Source organism: Schistocerca americana, chromosome 7 (genome assembly GCF_021461395.2).
Source record: "Schistocerca americana isolate TAMUIC-IGC-003095 chromosome 7, iqSchAmer2.1, whole genome shotgun sequence".
Lineage (NCBI taxonomy): Eukaryota > Metazoa > Arthropoda > Insecta > Orthoptera > Acrididae > Schistocerca > Schistocerca americana.
This window is the reverse complement of record NC_060125.1, coordinates 290,771,234-290,790,305: the sequence shown is the minus strand read 5'-3', so window position 1 is coordinate 290,790,305 and position 19,072 is coordinate 290,771,234. Positions and strand designations below refer to the sequence as shown.

At 45.1% G+C, this 19,072-nt stretch overlaps 1 pseudogene; it reads left to right on the top strand.

Moving 5' to 3' along the window:
- LOC124622883 overlaps positions 1-19,072 on the top strand; it is a 74,339-nt pseudogene that overhangs the window by 20,465 nt on the left and 34,802 nt on the right.

Here is a 19,072-nt window from a genome sequence, read left to right as displayed (position 1 = left end):
ACAACCACGCAGTACAATATCCGCGCCGACTGTTCCTTTGAATGCTGAAAGTGGTTGCTTTAATGCAACACATTCGTAGCGCGATACCACTTGATGTCTTGTGTCAACATCTGTCGTTTCAGGCTAAATGAACTCGTACATCAAACCAATTAATAACGTGGTGGTTTCAGGGAGAATCTACTGGTGTCGTTTCGGGCAGAAACCATTATAACTCAGAGGGTTATACTAGAAATTTACGGTGCAGGCTTAGTATACGCCTAGAATAAGGTAGTTGAGAATGACTGCATATTCTAAATGCTAATTAAACTAGGGATTACATTTTACGAAGTATTCTAGATAAATTTAAAAATAATCACTGAAAACTTTTAGATGAATAATTTATTGGAATTCATCGTAAAAATCAGAATATCAAATAAATTCCTGTTTACAGAGTGAAAACAGTTAATCTACTACCTGTATTCTTTAAACAGGAGTTTTGTAGTAGTTTGTATAACGTTGTACTTTTTCGCAGCATACATTCTGGCAGACGCTGGCTTCGACGTATGACTTGGAAACGCACGTGGCAACAAGTACTCCAGGAACCATACTATCATTAACCCGGACGACAGCGAGTTCTGGCAATTCAGGTAAGCTGTAAACTGAGGTGTATTGTTACGTTCTACGACTTTCGTCTGCCTCACCAGTACTTAACAAGGGCAAAACATGTACTGCCTTGGTGTCTTCAGTGCTTATTCGCAACAGGTATGATTAAAAAACGGCTTAAAGAATCCTTTCAACTTTCCTGGATCACTACTATCTTTTATGCTGACGATGACACAATTTTTGAACGTATTATTCATTACTAGTAAAAAGGAATAGTAATGGTCATAATTACAGAACTAAAATGAAGAATGACTTTCATTACACGTCGCTAAAATTTAAAAGTAAACCGAAAAAGTTTATTCTAGGCAATTCATTGTCTTCAACAGTTATTAAACTAAAGTATGTGTCACTATTGCGTATACACATCTGAATTGGTACTGCATGTACCCATATATTCAAATTAATAATCTGGAAGACAGATGAACTAATTTGTTCCACTTTGGTTGCAGAAATCATGCAAACAATAACCATCTAAATAAACAATGTTAATGTGTTCCACGTGTTAGTTGGCGTCCCAGTATTCGACTGCATTGAGCACAGGCAAAAAAAGTACGACATTTTTTGCTGTCTAGGATTTAATCACTATGATGCGACAGAAAATAAATTTATATTACAATGGTAGAGAAAAGTATGATTCGCGTTGTGAACTGCTAAGTGCACCAGTTACTCAAACAGTTGTCATTGTCCTTGATGATTTCAAGATTTTACCTTGTTTGGGACGTTGAGAAAATGTAGTAATCTATTTGTGTTTTATAGTTTAGCAAGTATATGACCCCTTCAGTTTTCGCAGATCATGACTACATTGTGTCCACACAGTTTTATTTTAAGTGTCATTTCGTTCAAGCAGATTTGTTGAACTCTGTTAAGATTCACTGTAGGGTGTTCTACTATTCCTCTCTATACAAAAATGCATTTACCTGTATAGATGAAGATATACTTTATTACTTCTTCGTTATTAATGTTTTCCAAGAAATTTTTGGTCCGCCATGTAGATACTGGCAGGTTTTTCATTCTATTAAATACGACACAAATCGACACTCTTGTTGTCGATAACGACATCATATAAAATCATGACATGCAATCATAGTTAGAATATACATTGCCATTTGAGTGTATAATAATAGTGTGAGCAGTACCAGGTACGCTTTTAACGAGAGGGTGCTGAAATTAAAGCCACTGAATTTTTACGTAAATTTTTAAGGCTTTTTAAATAAAAAAGCTTTTAATATTCTACATCTTTTTCTTCATGCCTACATATTTGCAGCCCTAGCGTGGAACATCGTAGTGTGTAACGTAACTATGTCGGTACGTGAGAAACAGAATGCTGTTTCGAATTCTGAGAGTTTGTCCACACATGGAGCACACTCTCCTTCACCATGACAATGTCATACTACACACGAGCGCTGCGACATCTGCAATAATCCAGCGCCTTGGATATACGGTCACGAATCAACATCCATACAGTCCCGACTGACCCATCCGATTTTCAGCTGTTTCTGAAACTTAAAGAACACCTTCGAAGACTATACTTTTATGGTGAAGATGCGATGCAAGCAGAAGTGAGATTGTGGCTCCGTCAACGAAGTCAAACATTCTACACTGACGGTGTCAACCATCTGGTCTCTCGTTGGGAGAAATGTGTTTGTCGCCAGGATGACTATGTTGAGAAATAAATATGTAAAAATGAAGGTATAAGATGTAGAGTGTAAATGTTTGTTTTACGTAAAAAGTTTGAAGAGTTTTCACGTAAAAATTCCGAGGCTTTACTTTTCATCCTCATCTCGAAAAAATGAACTAGTGAGAAACTGAAGAAATTTGAGGTGTAATGTACACACCGTAGCAGCCCTTGGGCGGCCTGAGCGAGGCATGTCAACAGTTCCTGTCTCTCTGTATCTCCTCCATGTTCGAATAACACTCAGAGACGCTTGGACACTGCCCTTGTTGAGAGCCTTTCCTGGCACAAAGTAACAATGCGGACGCAATCGAACCGCAGTATTGACCGTCTAGGCATGGTTGAACTGCACACAGCTCGAGCCGTGTACCTCCTTCCTGGTGGAATGACTGGAACTGATCGGCTGCCGGACCCCCTCCGTCTAATATGCGCTGCACATGCATGGCTGTTTACATCTTTACGCGGGTTTAGTGACATCTCTGAAGAGTCAAAGGGACTGTGTCTATGATACAACATCCACAATCAACGTCTATCTTCAGGATTTATGGGAACCGGGGTGATGCAAAACTTTTTTTGATGTGTGCATATTAATGTTACTTTAGTATGCAAACATTAGTCAAAACATTAGTTTTGATAAATAATATTTAAATATTACCAAAAGGTAGAGGAAAGGGGCAGGAAACAGAAAGAGATGCGACACACACTCGACTCTCGACTGATGTCAAGTAAATTACGTAAGGGTGTTTCCATTGCAGTAGCGTCATCCGACAGCATTATAAACCGCTGGTCAGTCAGTTTTTATACTGATGCTGTATGTCGCCTTTTCTAGTTGTTAAATGATGCAACTAGAGTACTAGTCTTCTTATATTATTCTTACTTCGCCTGTCATGTGTTATTTTTCCACAAAGGTAGCAGAATTCCTCCTCCTCGTCTACTAAGTGATCTCCAGCTTCCATGCTCATTTTTTGCTAAACTTATTCTTGCTGCTCCTAGATATTTTCGTCTTTAAATGGTTCACCTTGAGTCCATATTCTGCGCTCAGCAGATTGTCTACTCCATTCACGTTGTCATGCAATTCTTCCTCAGTTTCATCGAGGATATCAATACCGTCCTCATGATACGACTGATATCATTTAACTGAACTTTAACACAATTTTTTAAACCTTTCTTTACTTCCATTGTTTATTTTTCGATATAAACAAAAGAGGAGGAAGATTAAATAACTGCTTTACGCCCTTTGTTATCCGAGCTCTCACCCCTCAATGTGCTTGTATAAGGCTACCATCAATGTTTATTTGATTTCAAATTCTATATTTTCCAATGTAATAGGTGTACAAATGTGATTGATGTCTGAACAGTACCGTAAACTCACCAACTTGTTATTGTGTCCACCAGCTGCCGTTAAGAGTGCCGCGTCATGACAAAATGGCGACGAAGCAAGAAAAGAGATTTTGTATACTGGAATATGCGAAATGTTTATCTGTTACAGTAGTGCAGCTTAAATTAAGGAGGAACCAAGGAGAAGAATCCGCATGTAAACAGAGCATTAAGCATTGGTATCCACAGTTTAGGGACACTGATTGTCTCTATAAACAGAAAAGTACCGGTCGACCAAGTGTTCTAGACGCAACCATGGAGAGAGTGAGGGAAAGTTTCGTACGCAGTCCAAAAGACTACAAGGTCCACCCAAGCCAGGAACTTGGAATACCGCAGTAAACTGTGTAGAAAATTTTGCGATAGCAGATACATTCCAAAACGTATCGTCTGCAGCTCGTTTAACAATCAAAAGCGGAAGATTATGGCCGCCATCTTCAATTTTGCATCTCAATGCAGGAAGCACTTGGTTGGCTCAAATGGCTCTGAGCACTATGGGACTTAACTGCTGAGGTCATCAGTCCCCTAGAACTTAGAACTACTTAAACCTAACTAACATAAGGACATCACACACACCCATGCCCGAGGCAGGATTCGAACCTGCGACCGTAGAGGTCGCGCGGATCTAGACTGTAGCGCCTGGAACCGCTCGGGCACACCGGCCGGCGAAGCACCGGCGAAGCACTTGAAGATGAACATTTCGCATCCGAGCTGATTTTCAGCAACGAAGCAACCTTCCCTTTATCTAGAAAGGTTAATCGCCACTATATGAGAGCGTGGGACAATGAAAGTCCTCCTGAAGCTGTGGCGCATTAACGAGATTTGCAGTACGTTAATGTTTTCTGTGCAGTGTCACAATCAAACTGTATGGGTCGTTTTTCTTCTGCGACAAGACTGTGAAGCCTTGGTTTATTGCAGTTGCGGTTGTTTCCGCAGCTGACAGCTAATTCGAAGAAGTTGGAGCATCGGTGTTCGTCTCTACCTAAACGGCGAACTTGTGCATCGCTGTATTGAGGGTAGTGATAATGATCATGTGGCTCTGAACCCTTGGCATCCCAGATTGCCTGACCTAAAGCCTTGTGACTTTTTCCTCTGGAGTTACATTAGGGATCGTATGTAAGTACCCCATTCCATAGAAACGAAAATGAGATGGTTCTCATGTGTGTGAAACATTTCACAAAGTATAACATAAAAAACGTGGAACATTCGAATAGTACACTCACTTCCCTGATCATTTGTCAGGAGACGGAGCAGTTCAGTCCGTTGTTGAAATTGGTGATGGAATTGCTAATGCAATTGCTACCGCATGAGCTTCCATGTGACGTTCCTAACCTTTTACCTCGTCCCCACTTATAGTGGTTCAAATGGCTCTGAGCACTATGGGACTCAACTGCTGTGGTCATCAGTCCCCTAGAACTAAGAACTACTTAAACCTAAGGACATCACACACATCCATGCCCGAGGCAGGATTCGAACCTGCGACCGTAGCGTCGCGCGGTTCCAGACTGTAGCGCCTAGAACCGCTCGGCCATTCCGGCCGGCACTTATAGTGACACGAGTCGGAAAAGACGAGGAATAAATCGCAAAGCAGTCTGTCCGGTCGGCCGAGAGCGTCGACAGCGAGCCGCTGAAAGCAAACAAAAAGGCATCGGGAGGGGAAGACAAGAAACGGCGACGACAGGGCAGAAGAACAAGCCCAGAGAATAAACCAAGATCAAACCTACAACGTAGAGAATTCAGAACCAATCAACGATGTGTAGCGAGATCAATACAGTATCACGGCGAAATCACGACACACTGAGCGTCTGCGCTGCTGGCTTTACAGAGCGGCCGCCAGGTCCTGATGGTCGGTAAGAGGAGCTTGTCTCCATAGACAGCGCTGCAGTGGCTACAACAAGGCTCGTAGAATACGCCAGTGCCTCCTAGCGGCCGTCATCGAGGTCCATGCCTTCCGTCGGGCTTTCAGGTTCACGGACCGGGATACCAGAGAAAGGATGTTTGCTAAGTTAAGGTATGGAACGAACTAGGCTACCACTTGGGCGTGTGTCGTGTGATCAGAAAGGCACTCATCGAAGATTTATATACTGCAAAATGCAAACTTGGTGGCTTTTCTGTTCTATTCATGCGTTACTTATAGTTGTACATGCACTACTTCGGAAGATACAAAGTTTTTAAAACGAATGTATCATTTATACTCGCCCTGTATAGATTGTATGTTGCCCGTCTTTACCTACTTACAAGGGAACCTCCCCATTGCACCCCCCTCAAACTTTGTTATAAATTGACACAATGGATAGGCCTTGAAAAACTGAACACAGATCAATCGAGAAAACAGGAAGAAGTTGTGTGGAACTACGAAAAAATAAGCAAATTATACAAACTGAGTAGTTCATGTGCAAGATAAGCAACATCAAGGACAATGGCAGCTGATGAGCGCCGTGGTCCCGTGGTTAGAGTGAGCAACTGCCGAACGAGAGGTCCTTGGTTCGAGTCCTCCCTCGAGTGAAAGTTTTACTTTCTTTATTTTCGCAAAGTTACGATCTGTCCGTTCATTCATTGACGTCTCTATCCACTGTAATAAGTTTAGTGTCTGTGTTTTGTGACCGCACCGCAAAACCGTGCGATTAGTAGACGAAAGGACGTGCCTCTCCAATAGGAACCGAAAACATTTGATCTCAAGGTCATAAGTCAACCGATTCCTCCACACGAAAACACGTCTGATATATTCTTTACGACACTGGTGACGGCATGTGCGTCACATGACAGGAATATGTTGTCGACCCACCTAACTTGCACACTTGGCGAATGGGTAAAAAGATTCTTCTACCTTGCCCGATTTAGGTTTTCTTGTGGATGTGATAATCACTCCCAAAAAATTGTTGAAAACATAAGAGTTTCTCACATAAACTGCAACAAATGAATGCAACAGCTTCACAGTCGCACAGTTTTCCCTGTGCTCTGTCAAGACATATGTTTTTTACGTTTTCAATTGTTTCCGTGCGTAGACCGTCAAATCCTGTATATGTCCAAGCAAATCTGAACATGTCCTGGAAGTTTGGAGAGCGAAGTTGATTATGTGTGAGTGACTGAACTTTGATAATTATCTGAAAATAAAAAATTAATCTTCTCATTCGAGAGAAGATTTGAACCAAGGACCTCTCGTTCCGCAGCTGCTCACGCTAACCACGGGACCACGGCGCTCGTAAACTGACACTCTCCTTGATGTTGCCTACCTTGCACATGGACTACTCAGTTTGTGTATTTTGCTTATTTTTTTCATGGTTCCACACAACTTCTTCCTGTTTTCTCGATTGATCTGTGTTCAGTTTTTCAAGGCCTATCCCTGTGTCAACTTATAACTAAATCTGAGGGGGGTGCGATGGGGAGGTTCCCTTGTTAGCTCAGGTATTAAATCGCTTAATACTTTTCATTTGAGACTGGCCATATGAACTTTGGTTTTCGTGTTGTATTGCTGTTAATTTATTTAGTCATCCGATTTATTTTGTAAACTGAATTTTTCACAGATTTGAAGCCAAATCTGTAGATTTAAGTAGTAGTAGTTCTAGATCCTTACGTTTTGAGTTACCCTGAACGTTGTATGCATCTGTTCTTTTCCCTACTTCTGACTGGTTTTGTGTGCCAACCTTTTCATCTCAGAATGACACTTGCACTTCCAACGTACTTAGTTATTTGTTGGGTATGTTCCAATCTCTGTCTTCCTCTAGATTTTTTACGCTCTACAGCTCTCTCAAGTGCCATGGAAATTATTCCTTGATGTCTTAACACATGTCCTATCATACTAAGCTCTTGTCCTCTTACACTCGTTTATCTCCTCATCAATTATGTGGTGGATCTTGTCATTCCATACCTTATCAGTCCACCTGATTTTCAGCATCCTTCTACTGCGCCACGTCGCAAACGTCTAGATTCTTTTCTCTTCCGGTTTTCCCACAATCCATGTGCTCTAAAAGGACATTTTCAGAAATTTCTTACCGTCTTCATCTGTACTATTCTGCTTTCAATGTCCTCCTTGCTCCGTCTGTCATACTTTATTTTACTTCCTAGGCAGCACAATCCATTCATTTCAACTACTTCGTGGTTACCAATTTTCACTGCAAATTTACACTCCTGGAAATTGAAATAAGAACACCGTGAATTCATTGCCCCAGGAAGGGGAAACTTTATTGACACATTCCTGGGGTCAGATACATCACATGATCACACTGACAGAACCACAGGCACATAGACACAGGCAACAGAGCATGCACAATGTCGGCACTAGTACAGTGTATATCCACCTTTCGCAGCAATGCAGGTTGCTATTCTCCCATGGAGACGATCGTAGAGATGCTGGATGTAGTCCTGTGGAACGGCTTGCCATGCCATTTCCACCTGGCGCCTCAGTTGGACCAGCGTTCGTGCTGGACGTGCAGACCGCGTGAGACGACGCTTCATCCAGTCCCAAACATGCTCAATGGGGGACAGATCCGGAGATCTTGCTGGCCAGGGTAGTTGACTTACACCTTCTAGAGCACGTTGGGTGGCACGGGATACATGCGGACGTGCATTGTCCTGTTGGAACAGCAAGTTCCCTTGCTGGTCTAGGAATGGTAGAACGATGGGTTCGATGACGGTTTGGATGTACCGTGCACTATTCAGTGTCCCCTCGACGATCACCAGTGGTGTACGGCCAGTGTAGGAGATCGCTCCCCACACCATGATGCCGGGTGTTGGCCCTGTGTGCCTCAGTCGTATGCAGTCCTGATTGTGGCGCTCACCTGCACGGCGCCAAACACGCATACGACCATCATTGGCACCAAGGCAGAAGCGACTCTCATCGCTGAAGACGACACGTCTCCATTTGTCCCTCCATTCACGCCTGTCGCGACACCACTGGAGGCGGGCTGCACGATGTTGGGGCGTGAGCGGAAGACAGCCTAACGGTGTGCGGGACCGAAGCCCAGCTTCATGGAGACGGTTGCGAATGGTCCTCGCCGATACCCCAGGAGCAACAGTGTCCCTAATTTGCTGGGAAGTGGCGGCGCGGTCCCCTACGGCACTGCATAGGATCCTACGGTCTTGGCGTGCATCCGTGCGTCGCTGCGGTCCGGTCCCAGGTCGACGGGCACGTGCACCTTCCGCCGACCACTGGCGACAACATCGATGTACTGTGGAGACCTCACGCCCCACGTGTTGAGCAATTCGGCGGTACGTCCACCCGGCCTCCCGCATGCCCACTATACGCCCTCGCTCAAAGTCCGTCAACTGCACATACGGTTCACGTCCACGCTGTCGCGGCATGCTACCAGTGTTAAAGACTGCGATGGAGCTCCGTATGCCACGGCAAACTGGCTGACACTGACGGCGGCGGTGCACAAATGCTGCGCAGCTAGCGCCATTCGACGGCCAACACCGCGGTTCCTGGTGTGTCCGCTGTGCCGTGCGTGTGATCATTGCTTGTACAGCCCTCTCGCAGTGTCCGGAGCAAGTATGGTGGGTCTGACACACCGGTGTCAATGTGTTCTTTTTTCCATTTCCAGGAGTGTATCAGTAACCTCATTTCTGCTGCTCCTCATTACTTTAATCTTCCATTGGATTACTCTCTGTCCGTATTTTACACTCATTAAACTGTTCATTCCATTCAGAATATTCTGTAATTCTTCCTTACGTTCACTGAGGACAGATATGTCATCAGCAAATCCTACCACCGAACCCTTTCACCCTAAATTTTAATAGCATTCTCGGCTCTTTGCTTCATTTCTGTCATAGTTTCTTCGATGTCTAGATTCAACAGCATCGGAAGAAACTACGTGATATCTTACACGCTTTGGTTATTATTATTCAGTAATAGAAGTCTTTTGTTGAAGAAGTCTTCCTTCACCTACGGCAATCAGCTTTTGACATTTTCCTCTGTCTGACCATTCTGTGTAAGCTTGTTCCTAGCTATTAAAATTTCTTTGCTTCTTCCTTTACTTTGTCGTACCCAATTCTGTGTTAACTAAGTAGTTATTAAAACTTTGATAGAGTACAACGTTGCTTACGTACGAGATTTCTCAAATATAGTGATATATTCAGAAAATCATATGATGCATAGAGAATTTATATTCTAATTAGACAGCAAAGTTTAAGTTTCATAATGAACTCACTCACTTGGTTAATATCTGTAGATTAGTCCGATAACGATGCGTTCTGCCACAACTGTTATTTAATTTTTTCTCAGAGTTATAGGTGTTGTCAGATGCTTAATGTTTTTAAATCAAATTGAAATTGTTGGTACTTGACAAGTCCCTCCACTCCACTGCTAAATTTGAGTAGATAGTGTGTATGTAGTTGGTTACATTTACAATATTTGGTCGTAGATCAAGTTTAAAACGAAAACCCGTTACGCAAATCTACATCTACATCTACATCTACATCGATACTCTGCATATCACATTTAAGTGCCTGGCAGAGGTTTCATCGAACCACCCCCATAAAATTTCTCTATTATCCCAATCTCGCACAGCACATGGAAGAAACGAACACCTATATCTTTCGGTGCGAGCTCTGATTTCCCTTATTTTATTATGGTGGTCGCTTCTCCCGATGTAGGTCGGCGTCAACAAAATGTTCTCGCATTCGGGCAGAAAGTTGGTGATTGAAATTTAGTGGGACGATTCCGCCGCAAAATAACCTCTTTGTTTTAATGTTGTCCACCCCAAATCCCGCATCATTTCAGTTACACTTTCTCCCCTATTTCGCGATAATACAAAAGAGGCTCCCCTTATTGGAACTTTCGCGATGTACTTCTTCAGTTCCCCATCTGGTAGGGATCCCACACCGCGTAGCAGTATTCCGAAAGAGGACGGACAGGCTACTGTAGGCATTCTTATTAGTAGATCTGTTACACTTTCTAAGTGTTGTGCCAATAAACCGCAGTCTTTGGTTAGCCTTCCCAACAACATTTTCTCTGTGTTCCTTCCAATTTAAGTTGTTCGTAATTGTAATTCCTAGGTATTTAGTTGAATTTACGGCCTTTAGATTTGACTGATTTATTATGTAACCGAAGTTTAACAGGCTTCTTTTAGCATTCATGTGGACGACCTCACACGTTTCGTTACTTAGATCAATTGCCAATTTTTGCACCACACAGATAGCTTTTCTTAATCGTTTTTCTTTGATCTTCTGATGACTTTACTAGTCGATAAACGACAGCGTCATCAGAAAACAACCTAAGGCGACTGCACAGATTGACTCCTAAATGGTTTATATAGAAGAGGAACAGCAAAGAGCCTATAACACTACCTTGGAGGACGTCAGAAATCACTTCTGTATTACTCGATGACTTTCCGTCATTTCTACGAACTGTGACCTCTCTGACAGCAAATCACGAAACCAGTCACATAACTGAGACGATAGTACATAAGCAAGAATTTCACTACAAGCTGCTAGTATGGTACAGTGTCAAAAGCCTTATGAAAATCAAGAAATACGGAATCAATTTGAAATCCTTTGTCAATAGCGCTCAACACTTCGTGCGAGTAAAGAGCTTGTTGTGTTTCACAAGAACGATGTTTTCTAAATCCATGTTGACTGTATGTCAATAGACCGTTTTCTTCTAGATAATTTATAATGTTTGAACACACAATATACACTCCTGGAAATTGAAATAAGAACACCGTGAATTCATTGTCCCAGGAAGGGGAAACTTTATTGACACATTCCTGGGGTCAGATACATCATATGATCACACTGACAGAACCACAGGCACATAGACACAGGCAACAGAGCATGCACAATGTCGGCACTAGTACAGTGTATATCCACCTTTCGCAGCAATGCAGGCTGCTATTCTCCCATGGAGACGATCGTAGAGATGCTGGATGTAGTCCTGTGGAACGGCTTGCCATGCCATTTCCACCTGGCGCCTCAGTTGGACCAGCGTTCGTGCTGGACGTGCAGACCGCGTGAGACGACGCTTCATCCAGTCCCAATCATGCTCAATGGGGGACAGATCCGGAGATCTTGCTGGCCAGGGTAGTTGACTTACACCTTCTAGAGCACGTTGGGTGGCACGGGATACATGCGGACGTGCATTGTCCTGTTGGAACAGCAAGTTCCCTTGCCGGTCTAGGAATGGTAGAACGATGGGTTCGATGACGGTTTGGATGTACCGTGCACTATTCAGTGTCCCCTCGACGATCACCAGTGGTGTACGGCCAGTGTAGGAGATCGCTCCCCACACCATGATGCCGGGTGCTGGCCCTGTGTGCCTCGGTCGTATGCAGTCCTGGTTGTGGCGCTCACCTGCACGGCGCCAAACACGCATACGACCATCATTGGCACCAAGGCAGAAGCGACTCTCATCGCTGAAGACGACACGTCTCCATTCGTCCCTCCATTCACGCCTGTCGCGACACCACTGAAGGTGGGCTGCACGATGTTGGGGCGTGAGCGGAAGACGGCCTAACGGTGTGCGGGACCGTAGCCCAGCTTCATGGAGACGGTTGCGAATGGTCCCCGCCGATACCCCAGGAGCAACAGTGTCCCTAATTTGCTGGGAAGTGGCGGTGCGGTCCCCTACGGCACTGCGTAGGATCCTACGGTCTTGGCGTGCATCCGTGCGTCGCTGCGGTCCGGTCCCAGGTCGACGGGCACGTGCACCTTCCGCCGACCACTGGCGACGACATCGATGTACTGTGGAGACCTCACGCCCCACGTGTTGAGCAATTCGGCGGTACGTCCACCCGGCCTCCCGCATGCCCACTATACGCCCTCGCTCAAAGTCCGTCAACTGCACATACGGTTCACGTCCACGCTGTCGCGGCTTGCTACCAGTGTTAAAGACTGCGATGGAGCTCCGTATGCCACGGCAAACTGGCTGACACTGACGGCGGCGGTGCACAAATGCTGCGCAGCTAGCGCCATTCGACGGCCAACACCGCGGTTACTGGTGTGTCCGCTGTGCCGTGCGTGTGATCATTGCTTGTACAGCCCTCTCGCAGTGTCCGGAGCAAGTATGGTGGGTCTGACACACCGGTGTCAATGTGTTCTTTCTTCCATTTCCAGGAGTGTATATTGCAAAATCCTGCTGCGTATCGACGTTAATGATACGGGCCTGCAATTTAGTGGAATACTCTTACTACCTTTCTTGAATATTGGCGTGAACCATGCCACTTTTGTCTTGGGTGCAGATGTTTCGTCGAGCGAACGGTTGTATATGATTGTTAAGTATGGAGCTATTGTATCAGCATACTCTGAAAGGAACTTGACTGATGTACAGTCCTGAGCGGAGGAGTTCCTTTTATTAAGTGATTTAAGTTGCTTCACTACTCAGAGGATATCTACTTCTAAATGTCTCATGTTGGCACCTGTTCTTGATTCGACTTCTGGAATATTTTCCTTCGCCTTCTTGGGTGAAGGAATTGAAAAGGCCGTGTTTAGTAACTCTGCTTTGGCAGCACTGTCGTCGATAATATTTCCATTGCTATCTCGCAGACGAGGCATTGTCTGTGTCTTGCTGCTAGCGTACTTTACATACGACCAGTACCTCATTGGATTTTCTGCCAGGTTTCGAGATGAAGTTTCGTTGTGAAAACTATTGTAAGCATCTCGCATTGATGTCCGCGTAAAATTACGGGCTTCTGCAATAGATCACTTATCTTGAGATTTAGCGTTCGCTTAAATATGGCATGGTTTTTTCATTCCTCCTGCAACAGTGTTTTGACCCGTTTTGGTACCAAGGGAGATCAGTTCCGTTGTTTGTTAATTTATTTGGACGATTTCTTTGAATTTAAGCCACATCTAGTTTACACTTACATTGTTAATTTGGAAGGGGTGGAGATTGTCTCTCAGGAAGGCGTCAAGTGAATTTTTTTCTGTTCCTCTGAATAGGTATATTTCTCGTTCATTTTTCAAAGATTTGGGATTACAATATTCAACTTCACTGTGTTCACTAATTCCTGTATCCGTTTTGATGCTCGTTATTATCTCAGGATTGTTTGTTGACAAGAGGTCAAGCGTGTTTTCGCAACCATTTACTATTCGCGTGGACTCATGAATTAACTGGTCAAATTAATTTTCAGAGAATGCCTCCAGAACAATTCCGAATAATGTTTCATGCGTACTTCCGGATTTAAACATGTATTATCGCCAACATACAGAGGGTAAAGTAGAGTCACCACCAACTATAATGCTATGAGTCCGGTACTTGTTCGAAATTAAACTAAAATTTTCTTCGAACCTTTCAGTAATTGTTTCATTTGAACTGGCAGGTCAGTGAAAGGATCTAATTATTATTTTGTTCCGGTTGCCAAGAGTGACCTCTGCCCATACTAACTCACAGGATCTATCTACTTGAGTTTCGCAACAAGCTAAACTACTAACAGCAACAAAAGCATCACCGCCAACTGTGCAAGCCTATCCTTTCGGATCAACGTTAGGCTCATCGCAATAATTTCGGCTGAACTTATCTCCGGCTTTAGCTAGCTTTCAGTGCCTGTAATGATTTAAGCATCAATGCTTTCTATTAACGCTTTTAGCTCTGGTATTTTCCCAACACATCTATGACACTTTACAGCTGTTATACCGATGGTTCCTGTATCTACTTTCTTCCTGGGTTCGGCCTGCCCTCTTTGAGACTGAAGCTATTTTGTGTTTTCCTGAGACCTTCTAATTTAAAAAACCGTCCAGTCCACACCGCTCTGCTCATTCTGTCCGTGTAACCGCCTACGCGTTAGTGGGCACCTGACCTATTCAGCGAAACCCGAAAGCCAACCACACTATAGCTTAAGTCGAGGAATCTGCAACCTACAAGTTCGCAGAACCGTCTGACCCTCTGATTCAGACGCTCTACTCGGTTCTGCAACAAAGGTCCGCAGTCGGTCCTGCCAGCACTTAAGCATTTTCACAGAGAAAGTGTATCTTACTTGTGGAATTAGTGACACATTCTACTTCATGCCGAGTTGCCCGGAATATGATCCTTGAGACACCCATAAAGTAAACTAAAGTAACAAAGTTAACTGATATTCCTCATCAAACAAACCATGTGGAGCACTGTTTTCCTTGTGCAGTTGGCACGAGATCGGCTACTACGACCTCCCGGCCAAGATCGACTACATCCTGGCCAAGACGGGCCAGAGCGACCTGTACTACGCTGGCCACTCCCAGGGCACCACTTCCTTCTACGTGATGGCGACAATGCGACCCGAGTACAACGACAAGATCCGCGTCATGTTCAGCCTGGCTCCCGTCGCCTTCATGGACCACATGTTCAATCCACTCTTGCAAATTGTGTCGCAGTTCATAGACCAAGTAGAGGTAGGTATCACATTTCACCTTTGGTGGTCGTTCTACATTTATTGCTTGGTACCAACAAAAGGTTTGTCCTGTATGTTGTAGTATTAACTGAAGTCTTCTTACTTTAATGTTAACTAGCTCAAGGAAGCATCACTGAAAGTAGCATATGAAATGGTCTGAAAGTTACATGTCCTTTAATCCTACGAAACAGATTCTCTGATGAGCCCTAACTAGGGATCTGAAAATATAGCATATATTTTTGGCCAAATTCGTGTCTATTTTTGGCGAAATTCGCATCTAAATTATTTTAGTTTGTAAATGATTAAGACGTACAAATTAAAAAGATAGTCACGCCACATGCCTCAAACGAAACCTTAGTGCTTTGAAATTGACTGTTAGAAAAAGTGAGTGACTGAAGAACATTTGACCGGTATGATTACCTTTGCCTTTGCGAAAATTTTTTTTTGTAAAGTGATCTTCGCTCGTTTTCCTTCTTTTGGCTCTATTTAAGCTTTCAATGCATGACTATTTCTGTTGACAAGCAGTATTTTCTTGCTGGTGAACCGAGTTCTTCCCTGATTTAAGTTGTTTCTCGACGTCGTTTTTCTTTTCCGGCTCAATTCGATAATCACAAAATCTGTAGAATATTGATTTCGCTCTTCTGTGGGCATTCATAAACGTGCGATCCATATGTGACAACGCTGCAGAAACAGGGTGAAAATAATTGAACTATATGAAATAAAATCGTAATAATTTCTGAACGGTTTTCTGTGGGACGTTCAAACTTCACGGTTAGCCGCGGGGCATGATTTAGCGACGAAGCCCACTTTCATTAGTATAGGTTCGTCAATATTGGCGGATTTGTGGGACTGAGAATGCGCATTTCGCGATCGAGAAGTCACTTCACCCTCAACGGGTGACCGTGTGCAGCCTCTAGTCACGGAATAATCGGTGCGATTTTCCTTGAAGACACCGTGACTACTGAACGGCTCATGAAGGTTTTGGAAGATGATTTCGTCCGCATCATCCAAAGTGATCCTGATTTCGACAAGATGTGGTTCATGCAAGGCGGAGCTCGGCCCCATCGAAACAGTGTTTGTGACGGGGGAGCATTTTTGGGACCACATTTTCGCTCTGAGGTGCCCAGAGACCACTGGCATGGGACTTGATTGGCTGCCATATTCTCAGGATCTGAACACATGTGACTCCTTATTGTGCTGATGTACTAGAGACAACGTGTACAGCAATAACCCCAAAACCATTGCTGACCTGAAAACAGCTATTCAGGAGGTCATCACAGAATCGATGTTCCGACACATGCGAGTCATGCATAATTTCGCTATTCGTTTGCACCACATCATTGCCAATGATGGCAGGCATACCAAACATTTCGTTACTGATATCCCAACACCTGTAGTGACGTGTTGAATAAAGTGTGTGCACGCAGTAGTTTGTAACTAATTTACGTTTTATTTTCATATACACTCCTGGAAATGGAAAAAAGAACACATTGACACCGGTGTGTCAGACCCACCATACTTGCTCCGGACACTGCGAGAGGGCTGTACAAGCAATGATCACACGCACGGCACAGCGGACACACCAGGAACCGCGGTGTTGGCCGTCGAATGGCGCTAGCTGCGCAGCATTTGTGCACCGCCGCCGTCAGTGTCAGCCAGTTTGCCGTGGCATACGGAGCTCCATCGCAGTCTTTAACACTGGTAGCATGCCGCGACAGCGTGGACGTGAACCGTATGTGCAGTTGACGGACTTTGAGCGAGGCCGTATAGTGGGCATGCGGGAGGCCGGGTGGACGTACCGCCGAATTGCTCAACACGTGAGGCGTGAGGTCTCCACAGTACATCGATGTTGTCGCCAGTGGTCGGCGGAAGGTGCACGTGCCCGTCGACCTGGGACCGGACCGCAGCGACGCACGGATGCACGCCAAGACTGTAGGATCCTACACAGTGCCGTAGGGGACCGCACCGCCACTTCCCAGCAAATTAGGGACACTGTTGCTCCTGGGGTATCGGCGAGGACCATTCGCAAACGTCTCCATGAAGCTGGGCTACGGTCCCGCACACCGTTAGGCCGTCTTCCGCTCACGCCCCAACATCGTGCAGCCCGCCTCCAGTGGTGTCGCGACAGGCGTGAATGGAGGGACGAATGGAGACGTGTCGTCTTCAGCGATGAGAGTCGCTTCTGCCTTGGTGCCAATGATGGTCGTATGCGTGTTTGGCGCCGTGCAGGTGAGCGCCACAACCAGGACTGCATACGACCGAGGCACACAGGGCCAGCACCCGGCATCATGGTGTGGGGAGCGATCTCCTACACTGGCCGTACACCACTGGTGATCGTCGAGGGGACACTGAGTAGTGCACGGTACATCCAAACCGTCATCGAACCCATCGTTCTACCATTCCTAGACCGACAAGGGAACTTGCTGTTCCAACAGGACAATGCACGTCCGCATGTATCCCGTGCCACCCAACGTGCTCTAGAAGGTGTAAGTCAACTACCCTGGCCAGCAAGATCTCCGGATCTGTCCCCCATTGAGCATGTTTGGGACTGGATGAAGCGTCGTCTCACGCGGTCTGCACGTCCAGCACGAACGCTGGTCCAACTGAGGCGCCAGGTGGAAATGGCATGGCAAGCCGTTCCACAGGACTACATCCAGCATCTCTACGATCGTCTCCATGGGAGAATAGCAACCTGCATTGCTGCGAAAGGTGGATATACACTGTACTAGTGCCGACATTGTGCATGCTCTGTTGCCTGTGTCTATGTGCCTGTGGTTCTGTCAGTGTGATCATGTGATGTATCTGACCCCAGGAATGTGTCAATAAAGTTTCCCCTTCCTGGGACAATGAATTCACGGTGTTCTTATTTCAATTTCCAGGAGTGTAGTTCAATTATTGTCACCCTCTATAATCGACAGTGTAAGTGGTGTAGAAATAGAACCGAAAAAAACTCTATTCGGACGTTGGGGAAGACTCTCCGTGAGTTCGAAATACGTTGACAGGTTTTCTTTCCCGATCGCTATGGCGGACAGTTCGGACACTATAAGTTTTCATTACGCCGCGAGCGCTAACAAAGTAGAATTACAAAAATAAGAAAACAATGAGGATCACACAGCAGAAAGCATTCGGTAATGGTTACCGCGCAATGACTTGTTGATATTGTCAGTGTCGTAAATGAGGCACTCGCAGTTCAGACCCGACCCCTACCTATACATGACGCAACCGCAGTTTAACTAGCAGACAAACGTACCCGCATCTTTCATCTAAGATGGTAGTATCACAACGGAGTCATAGGTTTACGCGGCGAGTGCGTTTACGGATCGTTGACCGCTCATAACTGGTGTGGCACCAGAGCATCGAGTGCACAGATGCGACTTTGCGTTACTTACTTTTTATTCCGCAAAAACGTTGTTACGCACATCTTTTCCAACTGGGCTTCCCAGATGATGCGCAATACCAGAAATCGAAAATTGCTTATACGAGTATTTTAGATATTTATACGTAGAAAATAAGGTTGTTTCAAGCTATCTATGGTAAAATAGTTCACCGGATAAAATTTCCTGTGGAACAGCATTTATTGGATAAATTCGAGTTTTCGCTCTTGAGGAAGAATTTACAACTAACGGATGGCTATAATTATGGTTCAGCTACTTACAGAGGTAGGCAACGGCCTTGCCGCAGTGGATACACCGCTTCCCGTGGTCGGCACTTGGATAGGTCACCATCCAGGCCGCCATGCGCTGTTGCGTTTTCGGAGTGCACTCAGCCTCGTGATGCCAATTGAGGAGCTACTCGACCGACTAGTAGCGGCTTCGGTCAAGCATACCATCATAACGACCGGGAGAGCGGTGTACTGACCCCACACCCCTCCTATCCGCATCCTCCTCTGCGGATGACACGGCAGTCGGATGGTCCCAGTAGGCCACTCGTGGCCTGAAGACGGAGTGCTACTTACAGAGGTCCAGTGTGGGCTGTAATTACTGCATGACAGCTAAACGTGGTAGATATTCTAACGCGTTGACACAGAACCGATTTATGCTGGAAAACATTTAGGTTCAATTTTGGCCAGCAGCTGCAGATCAGGCGC